The sequence below is a fragment of the Pan paniscus genome, chromosome 4, assembly GCF_029289425.2.
Source record: "Pan paniscus chromosome 4, NHGRI_mPanPan1-v2.0_pri, whole genome shotgun sequence".
In the NCBI taxonomy this organism is placed as follows: Eukaryota; Metazoa; Chordata; class Mammalia; order Primates; family Hominidae; genus Pan; species Pan paniscus.
Window position 1 is genome coordinate 21,021,099 of NC_073253.2, and position 26,562 is coordinate 21,047,660.

At 39.0% G+C, this 26,562-nt stretch overlaps 1 protein-coding gene and 1 long non-coding RNA gene across 3 annotated transcripts in view; one reads left to right on the plus strand and one right to left on the minus strand.

The window, feature by feature from the left end:
• KIAA0825 (KIAA0825 ortholog) overlaps positions 1–26,562 on the plus strand; it is a 462,297-nt gene that overhangs the window by 240,539 nt on the left and 195,196 nt on the right. The gene's annotated exons all lie outside the window — the stretch shown is intronic.
• The window catches only part of LOC117980229 (uncharacterized), a 237,116-nt gene continuing 233,659 nt past the window's right edge, over positions 23,106–26,562 (minus strand). For both annotated transcript variants that reach the window (XR_008625327.1, XR_008625326.1), the window contains one exon: positions 23,106–25,611. This is a non-coding gene — a long non-coding RNA (uncharacterized LOC117980229). The remainder of the gene's footprint in view (positions 25,612–26,562) is intronic.

The following is a 26,562-nucleotide window of genomic DNA, read 5'->3' on the forward strand; positions in this document are numbered from 1 at the left end:
GGCATGTAATTGCTTTGTTTTGGCCAATTTCTGTCATTTGGAACAGGTGTATTTACCCAATGCCTGTACCCCCATTGTATCTAGGAAGTAACCAACTTGCTTTTGATTTTACAGGCTTATAGGCTGAGGGACTTGCCTTGTTTCAGATGAGACTTTGGACTTGGACTTTTGGGTTAATGTTGGAGTGAATTAAGGCTTTAATGGACTGTTGGGAAGGCATGATTGTGTTTTGAAATGTGAGGACATGAGATTTTGGAGGGGCCAGGGGCAGAATGATACAGTTTGGCTGTGTGCCCATTCCAAATCTCATCTTGAATTTTAGTTTCCATAATTCCCCCGTGTTGTGGGAGGGACTCGGTAGGAGGTAACTGAATCATGGGGGTGGTTTCCCCCATACTGTTCTAGTGATAGTGAGTGAGTTCTCATGATATCTGATGGTTTAATAAGGGGCTTCCCTCCTCGCTCGGCTCTCATTCTTCTCTCTCCTGCTGCCTTTAAAGAAGGATGTGTTTGCTTCCCCTTCCATCATGATTGTAAGTTTCCTGAGGCCTCCCCAGCCCTGCAGAACAGTGAGTCAATTAAGCCTCTTTCCTTTATAAATTACCCAGTCTTGGGTATGTCCCTATAGCAGCGTAAGAATGGACTTATAAAATAATACTATTAATATTACAGTATTTTTGTGATGTGATGTATATTAAATTAGTTAGGATACCTGTAGGACTTTCTTATACTGTAAGTGAAACTCATACCTTAGTGTACCTTGAGGATACAGCTCTAAACCTGAGCTTTTTTTCTCCTCATAGTGTGAAATCTGGTGTAAAATTTTTAAAATCAGGATGTTTTTATATTCAGAATATTTAAAATTTTTATTTTATAATAAACTATAAGCAATATTTATACACGTATTATTTCAAATGGCACAGGAAGATATAAAATATAAAATATCCCACCCGCTCCCCCGCCAGCTCCTGAATCACACAAGTCCCACTCTAATTGTAATCATTTGAAGCATTTCTGTTTTTATTTATTGGTTGATAAGTCCAAGGAATAGGCTATGATACTACGTTTTTTTGTTTTGTTTTGTTTTGTTTTTTTGAGACAGAGTCTCCCTCTGTCGCCCAAGCTGGAGTGCAGTGGCGCGATCTCGGCTCACTACAAAGCTCTGTCTCCCGGTTTCATGCCATTCTCCTGCCTCAGGCTCCCGAGTAGCTGGGACTACAGGCTCCCACCACCACGCCCAGCTACTTTTTTTGTATTTTTTTAGTAAAGAAGGGGTTTCACTGTGTTAGCCAGGATGATCTCGATCTCCTGACCTCGTGATCTGCCCGCCTCGGCCTCCCAAAGTGCTGGGATTACAGGTTTCAGCCACAGCAACCGGCCGATACTATGTTTTTAAATTTATCAACTTATAATATTGACTCCTTGCAATGTAAATACAGAATTTAACTCAAACTACCATCTCTCTTCTCCTTCCCATCAAACTCTGCTAATAAAAATTTTAATTTTATTTTTCCATTCCTCACCTTTATCTGATATAACCCCTATTTTAAAATCATTTCTCTACTTATATTTTATTTTTTAAAGAATTACTGAAGTAAAATTCAGTGTTCTTGTACAGTTCTGAGTTACAAAAAATGAATAAAGTTGTTTAACAATCATCACAGTTGAAATACAGAGAGTTTTATCACCCTCAAAAATTCCTCTGTGCTGACCCTTTGTTACTTTCTACCTCCATGCCAACCTGTGGCAACCACTGACCTGTTCTCTATCCCTATAATTTTGTCCTTTCAAGAATGCTATAGCAATGGATTCCTCCGTTTGTTTGTCCTTTTTTTTTTTTTTTGTATAATAGTAGTTCATTGTATGGTTGTACCACAGTTTTTTGATCTATTCACCTTTTAAAGGACATTTGGATTGTTTCCAGTATTAAGTGATTGTGAATAAAGCCTCTAAAAACATTTGTATACGGGTTTTGCATAAACATAGGTTTTTATTTCACTTGGATAGTACCTAGGAGTGGGAGTGCTGGTTGTACCATACATTTATGTTTACATTTATGAAGAAACTATGGCTTCTTGTATTTTATGCTGAAACTATGGCTTCTCGTGTTTTATGCTGAAACTATGGCTTCTTGTGTTTTATGCTCCCTGTGAGAAAACTGATGCCAGACTGATTCTTTTTCCCCTATCCTCTCCCTGGATGCTCTTAGTGACTTCTTCCCTCAGTTATTCTGAAATGAGATTGTGTCTATATACGAGTCTTTGGTTTCTCTTGGCACTCAGTAGGCCACATCAATATTGTGATTTTCTTCAGATAAAAGGATATTTTTTCCTATTTTTGATTATTTTCCTTGCCTCAGGCCCCAGTTGCATTTATCTCCCCTTCTGCAATTCTTAAGACAGATGTTCTGATTTCTTCTTTCCTCAGACATTGCTAAAGGCTTCTTAGCCTCAATCCTCTCATTCTCACACTCTCCACATCCTTCCCCCCTCTTTTCCTGAAGCTACCTCATTCGCTCACATAGCCTCAGGTGATTATCTCAGGTATTGAAATCAAATGCCTTCAGGGGCTGGGCAAGTAATGTAAATATGTCAAGGCAAAGTATAATACAATAGGGGAAGGTGAATGCATTCACATTCTATTTTTTAAAAATTCTATGCTAACTAAATAATGCTTGTCATCAGAATGGATTAGGCCCAATGATATGATCCGGCCCACCTCTAAATCTATGCCCCCGAGTCTTGAATCTGTATCTCTAGCCTTAATTGTTCCACACAACAGCTCTAGATTCCATATTCTTGGATTTTTTTCCCCTTAATAATATTTTATTTATATTTATTTATTTGTCTAGGTCTCACTCTGTCACCTAGGCTGGAGTGTAGTGCTTCAATCTTGGCTCACTCCAGCCTTAATGCCCCAGGACCAAGTGATCCTCCCTCCTCAACCTCCTGAATAGCTGGGACTACAGGCTCACTCAGCTAATTTTTGTATTTTTAGTAGAGAAGGGGTTTTGCCATGTTGCCCGGTCTGGTCTCGAACTCCTGGGCTCAAGCAGTCTGCTTGGCTCAACCTCCCAAAGTGCTGAGATTACAGGTGTTAGCCACCATAACCAGCCCATAATAGTAATTTAATATAACTCTCATCTCACATAGAAGTCCAACCATCATAATTATCTTCATCTAAAAACTGCCCCCTCTTCAGAGTTGTGTGACTTCTATTAATGGCACTAACAGGCTGCTGGCCTTAGCCTAGAAACCTTGAAGTACTTTGCAAAGTTTCTATTTCCCATCATCTAAATTCTGTTAGAGAATACATGCCTCCGAGTGTTTCCTCTAAACATTTCTCACACCCGTTTCTTTTTGTTCCCATATGCCTCCACTCTCAAAATTCAGTGCCCTCTCCTGCTCATGCCTCCAGAGCCTGTTTTACTCCAGCTGGAATGTCTCTAATCTGTGTATCTGCTGGATTAACTTGGTTTCTCTCCTTACATTTTTCCTTCACTGTAAAACCAATTGCAAATAACTGGTCGGGGTGGTGGCTCACACTTGTAATCCCAGAACTTTGGGAGGTCCAGGTGGGTGGATCCCTTGAGCCTAGGAGTTTGAGACTAGCCTGGGCAACATGCAGAAACCCTATTTCTACAAAAAATACAAAAATTAATTGGGTGTCGTGGTGCACACCTGTGGTTCCAGCTACTCCGGGGGCTGAGGTGGCAGGATTGCTTGAGCCCATAAAGTCGGGACTGTAGTGAGCTGTGATTGCATCACTTCACTCTAGTCTAGGCAGATTACAGATAATACTAAGTAACATTTTTAAAACAAAGAAATAGTATATTTATAATCTCATCCCACCATGCTGACTCAGCTCTTTTCTCCTCATTCTCTTTTATGTACACAACGCACACCTTTTACACAGTCACAATGAGGAGGTCTATATTTACAATGGGTGTTCTACATTTTTCACAAAACTATTCTTGTGACTCATCCATGTAAAGATACAGTTTTTATTTTTTAATGGCTTAGCTTTATACCAAATTAATGTAGCACAATTTACCTAATCATTTCTCTATTCCTGTACATTTAAGGCTGCTTCCACATTTTTGCTTTGCTGCTTTTACATATTAAACTGCCATGAATACACAGATTACTTTTTGATGCTGATAGAATAAGGGTGAAACATAAAAGGACACAGACAAATCTGTTTTAAAAATTACCAAGTATCAAAGGGATAAGAGCTGGAGTGAAGTACAGAGATTTTAAAATATATTTTCTTTTTCTGCCGCTCTTCCACTTCAAAACTTGCAGTGATGACACATTGTCTGTAGCATCAAACCCAAACTCTTCAGTCCCAATGTCAAGGCATCCTTCACCTGGTCCTGTCATTCACCAAGTACCTCCTCTGTAACGTGGCCCACTGTGGCAAAAAATCCTACAGGGTTCAAATCCTTTCTCTATCACTTTATCACTTTCTCTAGGCTTCCTTTTTCTTATCCCTATTTCTATTTTTTTTTTGAGATCGAGTCTCGCTCTTGTTGCCCAGGCTGGAGTGCAATGGTGCCATCTTGGCTCACTGCAACCTCCGCCTCCCAGGTTCAAGTGATTCTCCTGCCTCAGCCTCCTAAGTAGCTGGGATTACAGGCGCCCGCCACCACGTCTGCCTAATTTTTTGTATTTTTATTAGAGATGGGGTTTCATCATGTTGGCCAGGCTGGCCTCAAACTCCTGACCTCGGGTGATCCACCCGCCTCAGCCTCCCAAAGTGCTGGGATTACGGGCCCCTATTTCTTACAACAGGTGTAAAAAGTAAAGTAGAGGTTCCTCTTCAAAGAATTTCCTCCCCATTTAATTAGGAATAAATAGTAACTTGTCTTAGAAGCAAAATGTATTCAAAGACCTGTGCTCCTAAATATTTGCCCTGGCATGTTTATACTGGCCCAAGCAAGCATTAGGTCATAGCCTGTTCCTCTTCCTTATTTAAAAGTGTTTTTACCTTTCTCAGCATTCCACAAGTTACTTCCTCCTTCTTTGTTCTCCTCTACATTTACCTCTTTTATAAAGTTCTAACTTGCTAGCCAATCAGGTCAAACACAGAATGTGAGGTCCCGTTCCAGCCAGTAGAAACCGGACACAACAGTAAGGTGGACGCATCAAGTTATAAATGACCCTGTCTCCTTTGTTTGGTGTACTGTCGTGGAAAAACTCCTGGCAAGTGTACCCTTTCTGCAAGAAGTAAAAATGGCCTTACTAAATAAATTAAATTTATGTCCAAGTGCTATTTTCTTTACAGCACTGAAGAACAAACATTTCAAACACAGGGAAAATAGCAGCATCTTTCTTGTTGAGTGGCTGGGAAAATAAGAAAAACTTAACCTTTAGCAGGTATTTAGTACAAGGCCTGGAACACAGGAAGTTCTCTGTAAATATGAGTTATTATTATTTCTAGCTATTATTTGATCCTCCTCTTTGGACAGGCCAGAGCAAGTTACAAGGGTAAACATGGGGCCAGGGATTAAATAGTAAGGCACAGCCCAAGACTCCAAGTAATTGCAAAACGAGGACGTGGGTGAGGAGGACCAAGGAGAAGAAGCAGAAATGAGAGGAGGGGCTACCCAGAGCAGTCTCTATTAGGTGCTAGCTGTGTTATGTGTGTCTGGGTTCAAGGCAGAGGGTGAGTCAGGAAGCTGATGCTGCCTATATTCATGAGCCAAAGGCAGGGAATGTAACCCCACAGTGGGTTCACTTTACCCACTGCCTAGATAGAGCTGATTTATCAAGACAGGGGAATTGCAATAGAGAAAGAGTAATTCACACAGAGCCGGCTGTGTGGGAGACTGGAGTTTTATTATTACTCAAATCAGTCTCCCCAAGAATTTGGTGGCTGGAGTTTTTAAGGATAATTTGGTAGGTAGAGGGCCAGTGAGTTGGGAGTGCTAATTGGTCAGGTCGGAGATGAAATCATGGGGAGTTGAAGCTGTCCTTTTGTGCTAAGACAGTTCCTGGGTGGGGGCTACAAGACCATATGAGCCAGTTTATCAATCTGGGTGGTGCCAGCTGATTTATTGAGCGCGGAGTCTACAAAATATCTCAAGCACTGATCGTAGATTTTATAATAGTGATTTTATCCCCAGGAGCAATTTGGGGAAGTTTAGAAACTTGCAGCCTCCAGCTGCGTGACTCCTAAAACATAATTTCTCATCTTCTAGCTAATTTGTTAGTCCTGCAAAGGCAGTCTAGTCCACAGGCAGAAAGGGGGTTTGTTTTGGGAAAGGCCTGTTATCATCTTTGTTTCAAAGCTAAACTATAAACTAAGTTCCTCCCAAAGTTAGCTCAGCCTACATCTAGGATTGAACAAGGACAGCTTGAAGGTTAGAAGCAAGATGGTGTTAGTTAGGTCCGATCTCTTTCACTGTAGTAATTTTCTCAGTTATGGCTTTGCAAAGGCAGTTTCAGGAAGTTGTGGCCACAAAGGGCTAGTACTTGGCATTTTTTCAATAATCTACTGTGCAACAGGACCTGTGTCCAGCTGTGGATTTTGATTTACATAGAAATCAGAACCTAGACATGGAATCACCAGTATCAAGAATTAAACTTGATGTGGGCATCTGCCTTCAGAGACTGGTATTATTTATCATTTCGTGGCCAGGATTAAGGTTCTGGTGAAGTGGCATTGTTGTCTGGGGTAAATACTCGGGGTTTGCCGTCTCACGCCAAGGGAATTGAGGATGCGAACACAAGAAGTGGGTTTAGGAGCGGAGGTTTAATAGGCAAAAGAAAGAGAAAGGAGAATAGCTCTTTCTCTTGGGAGAGAGAGCAGGGGTGCCCAAATGGGACTTCTGGCCCATGCACATCCATGCATGGAGTGCACCGGATTTACAGACAGGCTTGAGGACCCGATTTACATAGGGCCCACAGACTGGTTGGAGCAGGTGTGACGTTTACATAGCCGCCCACCCTAATCTTATTATGCAAATGGCGTCTTTGCCTGGCCATGCCATGTTGTCTTCTCTTACTGTACACGTAGTTTGGCAAAGAGACGGGAAGATGGAGCAGCCATTTTGAACACGCCTAGTCCCCAGGTAGCCCCTTTCCTATTGGCACAACTCCCGGCACCCACCCGTGCAAGCATCTCGTTTGCCTTTCTATGTCTGCAGGTCGATTTTACAGGCTGCACTTTGTTAGAAAAGAAAATGATTTGGGGGCTGCTTTTCATTGAAAGGAAAACCTTACCGAGGACTTCATTACCCTCACTATCTGACTAAATAATTTCTTCTTAACTCCTATATATTGGGAGATGAGAAATAGAATAGAGGTGACAGATTAGAAAACTGACACAACCAGAGTTGGAGAATGACCATTAATCCCAGCACTTTGGGAGGCCAAGGCAGGCAGATCACGAGGTCAGGAGATTGAGACCATCCTGGCTAACACAGTGAAACCCTGTCTCTACTAAAAATACAAAAAAATTAGCCGGGCGTGGTGGCAGGTGCCTGTAGTCCCAGCTACTCGAGAGGCTGAGGCAGGAGAATGGCGTGAACCCGGGAGGCAGAGCTTGCAGTGAGCCGAGATCGTGTCACTGCACTCCAGCCTGGGCGACAGAGCAAGACTCCATCTCAAAAAAAAAAAGAAATGAAATGAAGCATTTCCTGATATCACAAATGAGAGCTCCATGTTAATGACTTCTACAGCCTTGCCCAATTTCATCTCTTCTGCTTGCACTGACTGTCATCACTCCCTACTCTGCCCGTCCAAGACCCACTCAGGCCCTCCATCCCAAGCCCCTCTCCAGTTCTGTAGCTCTCAAAAACCTTCTGTCTTCCCAATTCTCGGGGCATTTATACACTACATTATATACGTTGATGTCCAGCATGAGCTACCTTGTGAAATTCACTAATGCTTTTTGGTATCTGTCTCCCTAAATAGACTGATAGCTCCTGGAGAGCAAGGATTTCGTGCTTTTCCTGCTTGTCACTTGTACTGTAAAGCACAGTGGTGAAAGCATGGGTCTGTTCTGTTCACGCTTTTGGCTGTCAGTCTAAATTTATTGTTTTGAAGTGACTTTCTTTTGCTTATAGAACTTTCTGAGGTAAAGAAAGAATCACCAAGAGAAAGAGGCCTTGTTAATTCATTTATTGAATTTTTTTTTTTTAGAGATAAATCTTGCTCTGTCACCCTGGCTGGAGAGTAGTAGCTTGATCACAGCTCACTGCAGCCTCAAATTCCTGGGCTAAAGTGATCCTCCAGCCTCAGCCTCCTGAATAGCTGTAACTACAGGCATGAGCCACCATGCCTGGTTAGTTTTTAAAAAAAATTTTTTTTGTAGAGATGGGATCTTGCATCTGGCCTCAAGCAACCCTCCTGCCTCAGCCTCCCTAAGCACTGGGATTACAGGCGTAAGCTACCACACCTGGTCCCATTTATTAAAAACTTTAAAAAGCAATGTTAAATCACATATATGCTCATTAGAAGTTAAACAATGCGGATGTTGTATAAAGTAAAAGTTGCTAACCTCTTGCTCTGCCTCACCTTATAATCCCACCCACCCAAGGTAACAAATCAGTCCTGTTCTTTATTTCTCATTTAAACCTTAACATTGTCCTCATTCCGGAGTTTTAAGAGAAAAAGACAGGATAAATCCTGTGATTTAGAAACACAACAGAGAAAAATAGAACATGGTAGTTTTCCATTCAATTAAAGTTTTCTAAACCCACAAAGAGATAATGCGATTTAGCTATTGACCCAGAAGCTCGCGGATCTCTTATTTTCAAATAATTGATTATTCTAGGTTAATGAATTAAACCTAATAATAGTCAGAGTCCTAAGATTAAAAGAAAAAAAAAAAGAAAACTGGTTTGGGCTGGCCAGATTTGGAAAGAAGTCAGTTACCTGAATAAGGCTTTGTTGTTTACCTGTCTAACTTGCCCAGAAGGCTCTTCTCATCAGCATGATGTCTTTGCTTTGTGTATTCATCTGATTCAGCCCAGAATCAGTAATGAACAACTGCAAGTTCATTTCAGCAAGTCAGAGCTGTAAATGGCTAGAAGATAGTTACGAAATAGATAGCTTTGTATAAAGAACAATCCAGACTCTTGTTATTTTATTATACAGAGAATATATTTGCTAGCAGACAAAAGCATTATATAGCCCACAAAATACACTGTGTTGATTATAAGAATACTTCCAGCCCATTATTCAGTCCAGCAAGACTTTGAGTAAATAGATAAATCTGTGACTGTTTGTTCATTCTTCCATCCATCAAACATTCACTAGACATAGCAAATAAAGAAATCAGCCAGACACAGCCCCTGCTGTCAAGGAACTCAGAATCTAGTGGAGGAGATAGACTAAAAAATCAGTGGGTATAGCTATAATAGAGGTTCATGCAAGTTACCATATAAGTACAGTAGAAGATCACAGAGGAGGGGAAGATAAGCTGAATGCAGAGGGAGTCAGAACGTACATCTGGAGATGGGGATACCCGAGCTATGAGTCAGCCAGGTAGCCAAGGTGAGAAGTAGTCTAGACAAAGGGTTCAACTAAGTAGTAACACCACATGAGATAAAGTATGTTGCATCCACGTTATTGGCTAGAGTGATGGTTTCTTCACTGTATTTTTCACTTTTAAATCAGTTCAATTTGCAACATAAAGGCACAGTGAATGAATGTTACCCTACTTAGGACAAAGTCAGATGCCAAACTGAGTAAGGGGTGGTAGGAGTAGAAGGGGCACCTGTTCTATTGAGGCCTATCCGTGGAGAATATTGAAAGAGTTACAGATTCTTTCTTTCCAGTCCTTGGCCTCATCCGACCCTGGAGGTTTTCAGGTATGTGTAAGCAATTGCAGGACCTATGTAGTTCATAGATCAAATGGCCTTGTAGACTGTCACTAAAATTTTATTTGCCTTATATTTATACAGCTTGGATAGGATGTACCTTCATGAGGGCACTCTTGGTGCGTGATTGATGGCTCTTCAGACAAGATGTGCTAGCTTAATACTGGCCTTGGTCAAGTAAGAGAGGTGCACCTGATTTGTCTTGCTCTTAATGTCAGTGTTCTTGCAGCCTGTTCTGCACACTCTGTTCTTCAGTGTGTGTAAGTTTGTCTCTGAACAGCAAGAATTACCTGAAAGCAGTAGGACTGCCTGAGAAATGGAGCGATGCTCCCAAGTCTGTGTGTTTATGTTTGTTGCTCTGAACTGGCAGGTCTGAGATGGACTCAAATTAAATTTATAGACCCCAAGGGTTTCTGAGGAAGAAACAGGAACAATTAATTGTTCATTTTCCTCTTTTAGCCTGTAATCTAACAATGATTTTAGGACTAAAATTTGATTTCAGCAAGAGTATGTACATATAGATGCTTGTTCATAACAACTCTGAAAATGTGGATTATATGTGTGATTTTAATGCATTCGTTGGAAATAATATTATTTTTCACAAAGTAAAAGCATCCATAATTTTGCTACAAGGAAGAATATTTGCTTCCTCTCACACATTTTATTTAATAATTTTACTTCTTTAAAAGCAAAACAGCACACAATTTGAAAATGAAATTTCCCCAAAGTGTTCAGTTTGCTAATACGTTTTTCATTTTCTTCATTATGCTATAATGGAATGTTGCCATACTTTGAAATGTGCAATTTATCTCCCTAGAGGCAGCAGATGGTGTGACTAATCTGTCTTTTGGTACAGGATTTATCATGAGAGATGGCATCTAGGACTGCACGAAATGGGAGCCCTGCCCTCAAAAAGCAGTGACTCTCTTTATCATTATAACATTTAGGTACACTTTATTATTTTTAAATATGAAAAAACTTGCAAAAATGAAAAGGTTTTAGCACTTTAAAAAAAGTTCATTTTATGTAAGAAAATATTAGGTGGAAACTATTGAGTTATTTTAATTATATTTGCAAGTGTTTTCTACGCTGAATGTCTCATTGCTAGAAAACCCATTAACCTCTTGGGAAGGATGTGATTTTGTTAGGATTTCCACCCTGGTCTCTGCTCTACAGCTTTGAAAGCCTAGCAATTCATTTTACATAGTAATATTGATTCACACTGTTACTGGAAAGGGATCCCGATCCAGACCCCAAGAGAGGGTTCTTGGATCTTGCATAGGAAAGAATTCAGGGTGAGTCCACAGAGTAAAGTGAAAGCAAGTTTATTAAGAAAGTAAAGGAGTAAAAGAATGGCTAGTCCATAGGAAGAGCAGCCTCTGAGGGCTGCTGGTTCCCCATTTTCATGGTTATTTCTAGATTATATCCTAAACCAGGGGTAGATTATTCGTACGTTTTCTGGGAAAGGGGTGGGCAATTTCCAGTACTGAACTTTTTCAGACCATATAGGGTAACTTCTGTACACTGCCATGGCATTTGTCCACTGTCACAGCACTGGTAGGAGTGTCTTTTAGCATGCTAATGCATGAGCAGTGAGGATGACCAGAGATTACTTTCATCGCCATCTTGGTTTTGGTGGGTTTTGGCAGGCTTCTTTACTACAACCTGTTTTATCAGCAAGGTCTTGATGACCTGTATCTTGTGCCAACCTCCTATCTCATCCTGTGACTTAGAATGCCTAACTTACTGGGAATGCAGCCCAGCAGGTCTCAGCCTCATTTTACTCAGATCCTATTCAAGATGCAGTTGCTCTGGTTCAAACACCTCTGACAACACTAACCAAACTTGTAGAAGACTGTTAGAAAATTAGAGTTCTGTTTTACTAATTTACAGGAAAAATACAACTTCAAGTAGATCTGGTAATTCTTTCCCTCTCGGTGAATTGCCATCAGAAGCCAGGTTATGATAGTAAGTTTGGTTAGTAGGAATAGACCACCCCTGTGTGGGGCTATGCCTACCTTTAGGACCTAATTCACATGTCGTGAGTCATGATGTCCTTGTTCCTGAACTGTCCTAAGAATTTTTTATTCTCTGGACATTTTTAGTCTGCTGCTAACTACTCTATTATATCATCTCTTAAAATAGAAGGGCTAATGAGCACTTAACTCCCAAACAGAAAATAGTTTTATATTGAGTGCAAACTCCAGGAGAATAGTGATTTTTCTGTAGCGCTGTAATCAATTAGCAATGTCTGCCACAGACAAGAAAAGAGAATGGTGGTAGCTTAAGTGACACACATTTGCTCACCCTAGTTTAAATCCCACCATTAGTATATGGAATCAAATAAGTACTCTGATTAATATTTAAGAACTGCATTCTGCATTCTTGGAAATTACTTGAGAACATGGTTTTAAAGCTGGAAGAAATCTTAATTTTCCCATTTCATGGTTTAGAAAACATTTATTTTGAGGGACTTACTGAAGTCAGAGAGCTAATAGGTAGTTGAGCAATAATTCAAGCCCACGGTCTCTGTCTCATGGTCCAGCACACTTTCTTTCTTTTATTTATTTTATTTTTATTTTTTTAAGAGATGGAGGTCTCACTATGTTGACCAGGCTGGTCTTGAACTCCTGACCTGAAGCAATCATCCCATCTCGGCCTCCCCAAGTATTAGGATTACAGGCGTGAGCCACTGCACATGGCCTCAGCACACTTTCTTATAAACCATAGTAATAAGTCTAAGAATTACAAACACTGATCATTTCATTTTTCAACTTAATTTGAGAAATCACTTTTGGCTGGTAGGACTGAGTATTTTATTATTTTAGGTCAGCAAAATAAACATGAGGATTATTATATAAACCTATGGTACTTAGCCTTAGTTGAACATTAGAATAATTTGGGAAGAGATTTTTTAAAATGCCCAGGCCTCTTACCAACCAATTAAATCAGAATCTCTGGGGTGGGGCAACAATTGTAGTTACTTTAAAAAATTTTCCAATGTGATTAAAATTTGCAGCCAGGATTGAAATCATTTATATCACAATTTGAAAATTTGTTCAAATGATTGAACACTTTGTGAATGCTTAGTCATTGTTGACATTATTCAGGTAAGTCTTAAAATAATCAATTTTTTATCAGCCAAAATCAGTCCTTCCATAAGACATCATAGAATTACAAATTGATTAGTAAATTGCTAAATAGTTTTCATTTCATGATTACTATAGGCATGGAATATAAAACTAGAAAAATAGCAATGATTGTGATGATAATGAAAAATTATCCTTAGTTTATGCCATGATAGAATAAAGAAAAATATTTCTTTTAATAGTTTTGGTAAAGTGTGTAAACATAATAATTTCAGATGAATGGAAACCTGGTGGTGAATAACTGCACCAGAATATTATGCAAGTACCCTTCCAGCTCAGGGAAATGTCTGCTGATAACAGGTTCAGTGATACATAGTTGTGTTTCATGGATCAGAAAATGGAAATTGCTGGAATGGAAACTTTTGTTTCTTTGCTACCCATTTATTCATAGTACTTAGAGTTTTGTGATTCTTTCTGCCGCTTAAATATAGCTAAACTTTGCCCCATGTATGTAGAGGAAGAGAATATTGCCCCAAATCCAAAGTAAAGAAAAACAGGTATTTATCTTTAAAATGAATTTTAGTATTTATTTGAATATTATTGATGTTTTGGAAATTCATAGTGCTTCAGAAATGAAGCACTAGTATAAAGGCCTTCAGGGCAAGAGATTACTGTCTTCCATGTTTCCTTAACTTCCCACCACTTTGCCCTATACTAGACTGTTTTAGCCACAGACCTTTGGTTTATCCTCTCTTTCAGTTCCCTGTCTCTCCCTTCCCACCTTATTCTCTAGTTTGCACTTTAAGAAGTTGGGGAGGGAATTCGTGCTTATGTTTTAAAAGACTTTTCAGTGTGTAGAGCAGGATTGGGGAAAAAGCAGTTGCAGTGCTGCCTTGCACTCAAGAAAAAGCTGTAAGAATACTGGCCAACTGAAGGCGAGGAATTTGAAACAAGACTTTAAAATGCCACAGTTTGATTAAACATTTATAGATAATAAAAACTAAATGACGATCTCGTTATGAACTAAGACCTTCCTAGTTCTGATGAAGATAGATACTGTGTATAGCAAAAGAGCTGGCATTACAGAAGTCCTCTTATGGCACATAATTCAGAATTAGCATTCTTAAAGTTGATACTACGAAATGTCATTGAGGAAAGCTTTTTTTTTTTTTAAATGTTACTCTTTGGATTGGCAGGTTATGACAAAACTACATTCATGTTACTTGAATACGTCTTTTGTCTAGTTTTACATGCTTTTTGACTTGTCTAGAAAATGACATATTGAGGTTTTCATTAGCTTTAACCAGGTGTGATTTTCTTATGGAAGTACCTTGGCAGGACTGCAGTTAAGGGGAATAAACCAGTGAAGCTCAGAAAGGCCATAGCCCTTCTTCAGATGGTAGCAATGAGCTGAAAGACTCATTAATCAACCGCAGAGTCACAGGTGTGATGGCTTGCCTACAAACTGCCAACAGACTGTGAAAGTCACATCCAACAGGCTAAATTGTCAAACTAGACCCATCCATAAACATTTTAACACAGCAAAATTCCGCCTCTTTTGTCGTTAAGATGTGATTTTTAAATATTACATTTCCTCCAAACTTCTATAAAATGTTGTTTATTTTGTTTTATACAACTTGAATTTCTTGAAAAAGAACCAGATTTGGCATTGTTTTTCTTTCATAAAAATTTGTATTCATCTCTATTTTTTATTTGATTTTTTTCTTATGCTTATTTACTCTCCTTTATTCTAAAAACCTTTTCTCCTGCACTACATGAAAGGCTTGAGGATGGAATTTACCTCTGTCAAAGTTTTATCAGTTGGGGAAAAACCACTTTTAACATGTGTGTTAGCTTGAGTTTTACCACTCAGAAGGATTTCATTCATAAGGAAATGTCTGTAGGTGCGTTTTAACCGAAGGACTGTATTGTAATCTACTTTTTTTAACGAAAAGAAATTCTCTACTTCAAGTTACCTGTGTGGTTCTTTGTCTTTTTCTTTCGAGCTCTCTAAGGATTCAACATTGTTGTATGTTTATTTTTTTTTTAATTTGGTACATCACAGCTGGGCGCAGTGGCTCACGCCTGTAATCCCAGCACTTTGGGAGGCCGAGGCTGGTGGATCACGAGGTCAGGAGATTGAGACCATACTGGCCAACGTGGTGAAACCCTGTCTGTACTGAAAATACAAAAATTAGCTGGGTGTGGTGGTGCGCACCTGTAGTCCCAGCTACTCAGGAGGCTGATGCAGGAGAATCTCTTGAACCCGGGAGGCGGAGGTTGCAGTGAGCCAAGATCACACCATTGTACTCCAGCCTGGGAGACAGAGCAAGACTCCGTCTCAAAAAAAAATTGGTACATCACTAAAGAAATCAAGTTAAACCTTAAGTTTGATGTGTATTTTTGTCTGGAGTCCCATGACAAAATGAAATTTTCAAATGAATATGTAGTTCATGTGTTTTTTTTGTCTTTTTGTTTTTTTTGAGACAGAGTCTGGCTCTGTTGCCCAGGCTGGAGTCCGATGGCGCAATCTCGGCTCACTGCAAGTCCGCCTCCCGGGTTCACGCCATTCTCCTGCCTCAGCCTCCCGAGTAGCTGGGACTACAGGCGCCCGCCACCACACCAGGCTAATTTTTTTTTTTTTGTATTTTTAGTAGAGACGGGGTTTCACCATGTTAGCCAGGAGGGTCTCGATCTCCTGACCTCGTGATCCGCCCACCTCGGCCTCCCAAAGTGCTGGGATTACAGGCATGAGCCACCGCTCCCGGCTGTAGTTCATGTTTTAAGGATGATTTCAGTGAAATAGTAAAATATATGTGTAACTCCTGCAGTAACTTGTAGTTTTGCTTTTTGCACAACTGGAAGCTAATACCTAAGACCAAATGATTTATATATTTTCTAACTGAAGGTTCATCTTATTAATTTTTAAAACATTGAATAAGTACATTGGTGCTCATCAAGCAGAGGAAATAGAATTAAGCATGATGCAATGATAAATTATTTGGGTTTTCTAGGACCTTGCCCCTCAGAGCTTCTTCCATTGGAAAGGCAGAATCTTGGGCCCCACCCAAGACCTACTGAATGAAAATCTGCTTCCCAACCAGATACTCAAGTGATTCATGTGCATATTAAGGTTTGAGAAGCACTGAGTTAAAGTGAGTTGGACAATTCTTTTCTCTTACTAGTTTTCACCTACTATTTAAATCTCATCCCAGCAAATACCATTATAATGAAAGTTCAGTTTTAACAAACATACCTAAACCATATTTCTCTAAATAAGCAATATCAAATACAATGAACACCAACTTGACAATAGTATTAAAACACCCTAATAAAATTGTTTGAGGTGAGATTTGATCTCTTAAATGCAACTAAGTGAACCTTAAATACAAGGTCAATGATATTGTACCAAATCATCTATTTAGTAAGTCTACATGTATGACCCTAGTATAAGAAAAGACAGAGTGTACAAAAAATTGTAAGGCATAATCTTTTAATAAAAAAACTTACAAATCATATTTTTGAGGACTAAGCTCTGATTTTTTTATTTTGCTCAAATTCCTATCTAACGGGTCTGGGGAATCATGGCCTGCAAACCATAAATTCTCATCAGATGGGTTTTATTTAACTCTATATATCGTGACTTACTTTCCAATCTCACTCAGCATAACATTTCATGACAAAGAAGAAAATAAAAATATTTTACCCCCAAACATGTTTCTTTGCTGTATTTTGAAAAGGTCCTGCAAAGCCGTCCTTTGTGGGGGAAAATTTGCATCTGTAAAGAACCTCTATTAACATAGCTAGATCTTTTTCTTCCAGGCCCTCCCAATCCTGAAGAGATTAACTGAGAGCCTAGCACCTCTTAAAGGTCTGAATAGGAAACATTTGTCATCCATTGTCTCTAAGGGCAGCCACTATGAGACATCAAAAGAACCTTGGCCTCCACAATTTTTTATCTTAATGTGAACATTTCCTTTCTATTAATCCCAGGTCTTTAGACAAACTCAAACAATTGTCAACCAGAAAATATTTAAATTTACCTATAGCATGGAAGCCTGCCTCCATGCCCCGCTTCGAATTGTCCCACCCTTCTGGACCAAACCAATGTATTTCTCACATGTATTCGATTGATGTCTCATGCCTCCCTAAAATACATAAAAACAAGCTGCACCCCAACCACCTTGGGCACATGTTCCCAGGACCTCCTGAGGGCTGTGTCATGGGCCATGGTCACTTCTATTTGGCTCAGAATAAATCTCTTCAAATATTTTACAGAGTTTGACTCTTTTCGTTGAGATTTTTATACACTGTAAGACAGTTTGATTATGAAGCTCTAAAATTCTTCCATGGCCTCAATTTATTTTTCATATTTTAAGATTGAAAAAGACAGAAACATTCTTCAAAATAGCAGGACTTGACAATGTCCCTTATGAAGTTTATTACCTGAATTAAATGTTTTCCTTCATAGGCTATTCTGATTACAGCGTAAGCTAAATAAAATATGTCATGTTTTCTTATTTTTTTTCAAGTTATTTCTCTGTCCCTTGGAAAAAATACAAATAAATATTTAGACTAAATAGACTCTGGAACATCAAAAAGGAGATAGAAATGACAATTTATACCCTTAAGGAAGTAGTCATACCTTAATTCACATTCCTTGTCAATCTCTGTTTTGCCAAAATACTATTAAATTATATATAATAAATTTCATAAATTATTCCGATTACTAATCCATATTAACCTTAAATTCACATTGAAACACTACTTTAAGGAAATGTTGGAGAGAGGATGGGAGGTTACGACAAGAAATTAATAGGAAGTTTATCTGTGGCCCACTTAATGGTAGCTAAATAAAATTGAGCAAACTCTGATATTTCTACAATGTTGTATATGGCCAATGTTCTCCTGGGAATTCTTGGTAGGAAAGTATCAAGCCGATTTACTCTAGTTGTGTACTTGCACGGAGAAAGCCCTCAATAACTACTTATGTTGATTTGAAAACAGTTGAAAGATCAGTAGCAATACAGAAATTTAATAGAAAGGGAATGGGAAGAATGAACATTGTACACTGAGAATTTGCTGTATTACTAAAAATTATATCACATCTGCAGTTCTTACTTAACTGACTATATTTGATGGAGAACAGTAAAAATACTATGTAATAGATTACAAAGTAAATAATAATATAATGATAAAGGTTAAAACATATATATTTGGAATTTTGCATTTACATATGATATTCTATGCTCATATTAATCTCCAGACATTTGATTATCATATCCTCATCGGTGTCCCTGCCCCTGACCATTTTGCTGTACATCAGTGCATAACTTTTAGCAACTATTCTCCTGTGGTCAAAGACTAGAAAGAGCTATCATTTCATGGCCTCATTTCACGTAGAATATATAACTGAATTATCAGCTTCATTTTGATGGAAATATGTATAAGAAGATATTGTCATTGAAATCATCAAAAAATATGCCTTGAAGTGAATCTAATGGCCATTTATTTTTTATCTATACTGTTAGTGGTAAATAATTTTCAGTTATGCTTTAACTTAGTAATTATATACCCCCCAAAATAATATGGAAATGTTCCCTTTAATTGTCATAATAAAAACTCTGAGACCTGCATTTAAATACATCTAGACTCTTTCCAGTAAAGTGTTAATGAAATTAACAGTAAAAAGGTATCATGAATTCTACTGAGATAATTACATGGGTAATTTAACAGTAGATTTGGATAAAACTGGAAGCATTTGTATGATACCCAGTAAAACCTCTGTAAATGGTATGTAGAAAATTGAAGACTTCATATTGTCTTTTGGATACAAAGAGAATCTTTTAAAATGTTAAGTAGAAGTAGTTGTTAAAAGGTAAATTTTTGCTTTCATTATTCTAATAAATAGTTTTTTTTTTTAAGTAGCTAATTGTTGTTTCCTGGCTTTATTGTCCTTTTGAACTTTTATTTTTTTGACAATGTTTCCTGTAAGATTTTTATTTATTTTATTTTTATTTTTCCATAAGTTATTGGGGTACAGGTGTATTTGGTTACATGAGTAAGTTCTTTAGCAGTGATTTGTGAGATTTTGGTGCACGCATCACCCGAGCAGTATGCACTGCACCATGTTTGTAGTCTTGTAGCCCTCACCCCCCTCCCACTCTTCCCCCCAAGTCCCCAAAGTCCACTGCATCATTCTTATGCCTTCGCATCCTCATAGCTTAGCTCCCACATATCAGGGAGAACATACCATGTTTGGTTTTCTATTCCTGAGTTACTTCACTTAGAATAATAGTCTCCAATCTCATCCAGGTCACTGCAAATGCTGTTAACTCATTCCTTTTTATGGCTGCATAGTATTTCATCGTATGTATATATGTATACTACAGTTTCTTTATCCACTCGTTGATTGATGGGCATTTGGGTTGGCTCCATGATTTTGCAATTGTGAATTGTGCTGCTATAAACATGCGTGTGCAAATGTCTTTTTCGAATAACGACTTTTTTCCCTCTGGGTAGATATACAGTAGTGGGATTGCTGGATCAAATGGTAGTCCTACTTTTAGTTCTTTAAGGAATCTCCACACTGTTTTCCATAGTAGCTGTACTAGTTTACATTCCCACCAGCAGTGTAGAAGTGTTCCCTGTTCACTGCATCCATGCCAGCATCTACTGTTTTTTGATTTTTTTATTATAGTCATTCTTGCAGGAGTGAGGTGGAATCACATTGTGGTTTTGATTTGTATTTCCCTGATCGTTAGTGATGTTGAGCATTTTCTCATATGTTTGTTGGCCATTTGTAGATCTTCTTTTGAGGATTGTCGTTTATGTCCTTAGCCCGCTTTTTGATGGGATTGTTTGTTTTGTTCTTGCTGATTTGTTTGAGTTCTTTGTAAATTCTGGATATGAGTCCTTTGTCAGATGTATAGATTGTGAAGATTTCCTCCCACTCTGTGGGTTGTCTGTTTGCTGTTTCTTTTGCCATGCAAAAGCTCTTTAGTTTAATTAAGTCCCAGCTATTTATCTTTGTTTTTATTGCATTTGCTTCTGGGTTCTTGATCATGAAATCCTTGCCTAAGCCAGTGTCCAGAAGGGTTTTTTCCAATGTTATCTTCTAGAATTTTTATAGTCTCAGATCTTAGGTTTATGTGCTTAATCCATCTTGAGTTGGTTTTTGTATAAGGTGAGAGATGAGAATCCAGTTTCATTCTCCTACATGTGGCTAGCCAATTATCCCAGCACCATTTATTGAAAAGGGTGTCCTTTCCCCACTTTATATTTTTGTTTGCTTTGTCGAAAATCAGTTGGCTTTATTTCTGGGTTATTTATTCTGTTCCATTGGGCTATGTGCCTATTTTTGTACCAGTACCATGCTGTTTTGATGACTATGGCCTTCTAGTATAGTTTGAAATCAGGTAGTGTGATGCCTCCAGATTAGTTCTTTTTGGTTAGTCTTGCTTTGGCTATGCAGGCTCTTTTAGGGTTCCATATGAATTTTAAAATTGTTTTTTCTAATTCTGTGAAGAATGATGGTGGTATTTTGATGTGGATTGCATTGAATTTGGAGATTTCTTTTGGCAGTATAGTCACTTTCACAAAATTGATTCTACCCATCTATGAGCATGGGATGTGTTTCCATTTGTTCATGTCATCTATTATTTCTTTCAGCAGTGTTTTGTAGTTTTCCTTGTAGAGGTCTTTCAACTCCCTGGTTAGGTGTATTCCTAAGTGGTGTTTTTTGTTGTTGTTGTTGTTGTTGTTTCAGCTATTGTAAAAGTGGTTGAGTTCTTGATCTGATTCTCCACTTGGTCACTGCTGGTGTATAGAAGAGCTACTGATTTGTGTACATTAATCTTGTATCCAGAAACTTTGCTGAACTCTTTTATCAGCTCTAGGAGCTTTCTGGAGGAGTCCTTATGGTTTTCAAGGTAAATAATCCTATCATCAGCAAACTGATGTGACTGTTTGACCTCCTCTTAACCCATTTGGATGCCTTTTATTTCTTTCTCTTGTCTGGATTGCTCTGGCTAGGACTTCCAGTACTACATTGAAGAGGAGTGGTAAGAGTGGGCATCCTTCAGGAGGCTGAGGCAGGAGAATCACTTGAATCTGTGAGGCAGAGGTTGCAGTGAGCCAGGATCATGCCATTGCACTCCAGCCTGGGCAACAAGAGCAAGACTCCATCTCAAAAAAAAAAAAGAGTGGACATCCTTGTCTTGTTCCAGTTCTCAGAGGGAATGCTTTCTACTTTTCCCCATTCAGTATTATGTTGGCTGTGGGTTTGTCATAGATGGCTTTTATTACATTAAGGTATGTCCCTTGTATGCTGATTTTGCTGAGAGTTTTAATCATAAAAGATGCTGGATTTTGTCAAATGCTGTTTCTGCATCTATTAAGATGATCATATGATTATTGTTTTTAATTCTGTTTATGTTGTGTCACATTTATCGACTTGTGTATGTTAAACCATCCCTGCATCCCTGGTATGAAACCCACTTCATCATGGTGGATTATCTTTTTGATATGTTGTTGGATTCGGTTAGCTAATATTTTGTTAAAGATTTTAGCATCCATGTTCATCAAGGATATCAGTCTGTAGTTTTCTTTTTTGGTTATGTCCTTTCCTGGTTTCAGTATTAGGGTGATGCTGGCTTCATAGAATGAATCAGGGAGGGTTCCTTCTTCCCCTATCTTGTGGAATAGTGTCAAAAGGATTGGTACCAATTCTTCTTTGAATATCTGATAGAATTCTGCTGTGAATCTGTCTGGTCCTAGACTCTTTTTTGTTGATAATTTTTAAATTACTATTTCAATCTCGCTGCTCGTTATTGGTCTGTTCAGAGTATCTCATTCTTCCTGATTTAAGCTAGGAGGGTTGTATTTTTCCAGGAATTTATCCATCTCTTCTAGGTTTCCTAGTTTATGTGCATAAAGGTGTTCATAGTAGCCTTGAATGATCTTTTGTATTTCAGTGGTGTCAGTTGTAATATCTCCTGTTTCGTTTCTTAGTGAGGTTATTTGGATTTTCTCTCTTCTTTTCTTGGTTAATCTTGCCAGTGGTCTATCTATTTTATTTATCTTTTCAAAGAACCAGCTTTTTGTTTCATTATCTTTTGTATTTCTTTGTTCCAGTTTCATTTAGTTCTGCTCTGATCTTGGTTATTTCCTTTTTCTGCTGGGTTTGGGTTTGGTTTGTTCTTGTTTCTCTAGTTCCTTGAGGTATGACCTTGGAGTGTCAGTTTTTACTCTTTCAGTCTTTTTGATGTAGGCGTTTAGGGCTATGAACTTTCCTCTTAGCACTGCCTTTGCTATAGCCTAGAGGTTTTGATAGGTTATGTCATTATTGTCATTCAGTTAGAAGAATTTTAAAATTTCCATCTTGATTTTGTTTTTGACCCAGTGCTCATTCAGGAGCAGGTTATTTAATTTCCGTGTATTTGCATGGTTTTGCAGTTTCCTTTTGGAGTTGATTTCCAGTTTTATTCCACTGTGGTCTAAGAGAGTGCTTGATATGATTTCAATTTTCTTAAATTTATTGAGGCTCGTTTTATGGCTTATCATATGGTCTGTCTTGGAAAAAGTTCCATGTACTGTTGAATAGAATGTGTATTCTGTGGTTGCTGGATGAAATGTTCTGTATATATCTGTTAAGTCCATTTGTTCCAAGGTATTGTTTCTTTGTTGACTTTCCGTCTTGATGACCTGTCCAGTGCTGTCAGTGCAGTACTGAAGTCCCTCACTGTTTTTGTGTTGCTGTCTATCTCATTTCTTAGGTCCATTAGTAATTGTTTTATAAATTTGGGAGCTATGGTGTTAGGTGCATATATATTTAGGATTGTGATATTTTCCTGTTGGACAAGGCCTTTTACCATTACATAATGTCCCTTTTTGTCTCTTTTAACTGCTGCTGCTTTAAAGTTTGTTTTGTTTGATATAAGAATAGCCATCCCTGCTTGCTTTTGGTGTCCATTTGCATGAAATGCCTTTTTCCACCCATTTAAGTTTATGTGAGTCCTTATGTGCTAGTTGAGTCGCCTAAAGACAGCAGATAGTTGGTTGGTGAGTTCTTATCCATTCTGCAGTTCTGTGTCTTTTAAATGGAGCATTTAGGTCATTTACATTCAATGTTAGTGTTGAAATGTGAGGTACCATTGCATTCCTCATGCTCTATGTTGCCTGTGTACTTTGGATTTTATTTTTGCTTTTTAACTTGTATTTTTGTTTTATAGGTCCTGGGTGATTTAAGCTTTAAAAAGGTTCTGTTTTGATGTGTTTCCAGGATTTGTTTCAAGATTTAGAGCTCCTTTTAGCAGTTCTTGTAGTGGTGGCTTGGTAATGGCAAATTCTGTCAGCATTTGTTCTCTGAAAAAGTGCTTTTAACTCCTGCTGCTTTAAAGTTTGTTTTGTTTGATATAAGAATAGCTACTCCTGGTCACTTTTGGTGTCCATTTGCATGAAATGCCTTTTTTCACCCATTTTCTTTAAGTTTCTGTGAGTCCTATGTGCTAGGTGAGTCTCCTTTCCTTCCTGTATGATGCTTAGTTTTTCTGGATACAAAATTCTTGGCTGAGAATTGTTTTGTTTGAGGAGGCTGAAGATAGGGCCCCAGTCCCTTCAAGCTTGCAGGGTTTCTGCTGAGAAATCTGCTATTAATCGGATAGGTTTTTCCTTTAAAGGTTACCTAGTGCTTCCGTATCATAGCTCTTAAGATTCTTTCCTTCCTCTTAACTTTGGATAACCTGATGACAGTGTACCTAGGTGAAGATCTATTGGTGATGAATTTCCAGGGTGTTCTTTGTGCTTCTTGTATTTGGATGTCTAGGTTTCTCACAAGGCCAGGGAAGTTTTCCTTAATTATTTCCCGAAATACGTTTTCCAAACTTTTAGAATTATCTTCTTCCTCAGGAACACTGATTATTCTTAGGTTTGGTCATTTAACATAATCCCAGATTTATTGGAGGCTTTGTTCATATTTTCTTATTCTTTTTTCTTTGTCTTTGTTGGATTGGGTTAATTTGAAGACCTTGTCTTCGAGCTCTGAATTTCTTTCTTCTACTTCTTTAATTCTATTGCTGAGACTTTCAGAGCATTTTGCATTTCTAAACATGTGTCCAACCTTTCCTGAATTTTTGATTGTTTTGTCTTTAAGCTATCAATTTTCTTGAATATTTCTCACTTCATTTCTTGTATCATATTTTGGATTTCCTTGCACTGGGCTTTGCCTTTCTTTGGTCCCTCCCTGATTAGCTTAATAACTAATTTCCTGAATTCTTTTTCAGGTAAATCAAGGATTTCTTCTTGGTTTGGATCCATTGCTGGTGAACTAGTGTGATTTTTGGGAGTTGTTGAACAGCCTTGTTTTGTCATATTACCAGAGTTGGTTTTCTCATTTGGATAGGCTCTTTTAGAGGGAAGGTCTAGGGCTGAAGGATGTTGTTCAGTTTCTTTGGTCCCACAGGGTATTCCCTTGATGTAGTACTCTCTCCCTTTTCCTATGGATGTGGCTTCCTGTGAGCCAAACTGCAGTGATTGTTGTCTCTCTTCTGAGTCTAGCCACCCAGCGAGTCTTCCCAGCACCGAGCTGTACTGGGGGTTGACTGCACAGAGTCCTGTGATGTGAACTGTCTATGGGTCTCTCAGCTGTGGATACCAGTGCCTGTTCTGGTGGAAGTCGCAGGGGGTGCAATGAACTCCGTGAGGGTTTTTAGCTTTGGTGATTTAATGTTCTATTTTTGTGCTGGTCGGCATCCTGCCAGGAGGTGGCACTTTCCAGAGAGCACCAGCTGTGGTATTATGGGGAGGAACCAGCAGTGGGTGGAGCCCTAGAACTCCCGATTATATGCCCTTTTCTGCTACTAGGGTGGGTAGGGAAGGACCATCATGTGGGGGCAGGGCCAGGTGTGTCTGAGCTCAGACTCTTCTTAGGTGGGTCTTACTGAGGCTGCTGTGGGAATGAAAGTGAGATTCCCAGGTCACTGGAGTTGTATACCTAGGAAGATTATGGCTGCCTCTGCCAAGTCATGCAGGTTGTCAGGGAAGTGGAGAAAAGCTGGCAATCACAGGCCTCACCCAGCTCCCAAATAAACTGAAGGGCCAGTCTCACTCCCATCATGACCCGACAACAGCCCCCAGACCTTTTCCAGGCAGAGTCATACAGGCTTGAAAACCTGCCCCAGGCTATCTGCCTCCCAGTTGTGGAAAAAAAAGGGCTTGGTTTGTCCCCCACCTGTGGAGTATGCACGCTGGATTTGTGCCCTCCCCCGAGTTCTGGCCAGGAGACTTCTTGCCCTGTTCAAACTGTTACGAAGTTCAGCTAGAGATTTGCTTCTCCCTGTATAATTTTAATCCCTGCTTCTCTCCCGTTGGATCCCTGTGGTGCCAGGCAGGAATGGCCCGCTAGGGGACCCAACAAGCTCCCAGGGCCTTTCTGCTGCTTCGTCTACCCCTGTATTTCGCTCGGCTCTCCATATAGACTCAGCTCCAGGTAAAGTCGCAAACTTCTCCCACAAGCAGACCTTCAGTTTCTCCAGTGGCGGTGTGTGTTTGGGAGGGGAGGGTCTTCTTTTCCTACTTCTGCAGTTGGGGCACTCACAGTTTTGGGGATGTCTCCTGGGTCCTGCAGGAGCAGTCTGCTTCCTTTGGAGGGTCTGTGAGTCCTCTCGGGATTGCTGGTTTGTTCTTGCAGTCGATCTGGAAAATCATTATTTTAAAATTCTGTGCTTTTAATATATAGTACTTAATATAATTTTATACCCCACAACAAAGTTATAAATCCATTCTGCTTGTTATCTAATTTGATCAATTAACATAAGAAAATAAACTATAACTTCCCTCAAATGACTTAATTTGGGGCAGTACTTTGTAGCTGGTTTCCACTCAGGAATATTCTTGACTATTGAATGATAGTAAGGGAGGAGACCACCCCTCATATTGTCTTATCCCAATTTCTGCCTCCAAAGAAAGAAGAAGTAAAAACTAAAAGGCAGAAATGAAATCCACAGGCAGACAGCCCGGTGCCACACCCTGGACCTGGTATTTAAAGATCGACCCCTGACTAATCAGTTATGTTATCTATAGACTACAGACATTGTATGGAAAAGCATTGTGAAAATCCCTGCCCTGTTCTGTTCTGTTCTAATTACCGGTGCATGCAGCCCCCAGTCATGTACCCCCTGCTTGCTCAATGATCACAACCCTCTCATGTGGACCCCCTTAGAGGTGTAAGCCCTTAAGAGGGACAGGAATTGCTCACTCGGAGAGCTCGGTTTTTGGAGACATGAGTCTTGTCGAAGCTCCCGGCTGAATAAAGCCCTTCCTTCTTTAACTTGGTGTCTGAGGGGTTTTGTCTGCGGCTTGTCCTGCTACAATAGCAGATTAAAAAAATCTGAAGACATTTATTTTCTAAAGGGAAGAAAATAGAACCTAATATGTTTAGAGCTTTTGTTATTCATCTGATAATATGCTGTATATTTATCCATAAACTTTTAATCCTGAAAATTATTCTATAAAACATTTGTCATATTCTCAATTATAAAGATGAGAAAATAGTTTCAAAGAAAGAATTTTCAGTGTCACACACTTTACACATAGCCAAGTTGAGATTCAAGTCTAAGGCTGACAGTTGACTCCAAAGCCACAAGC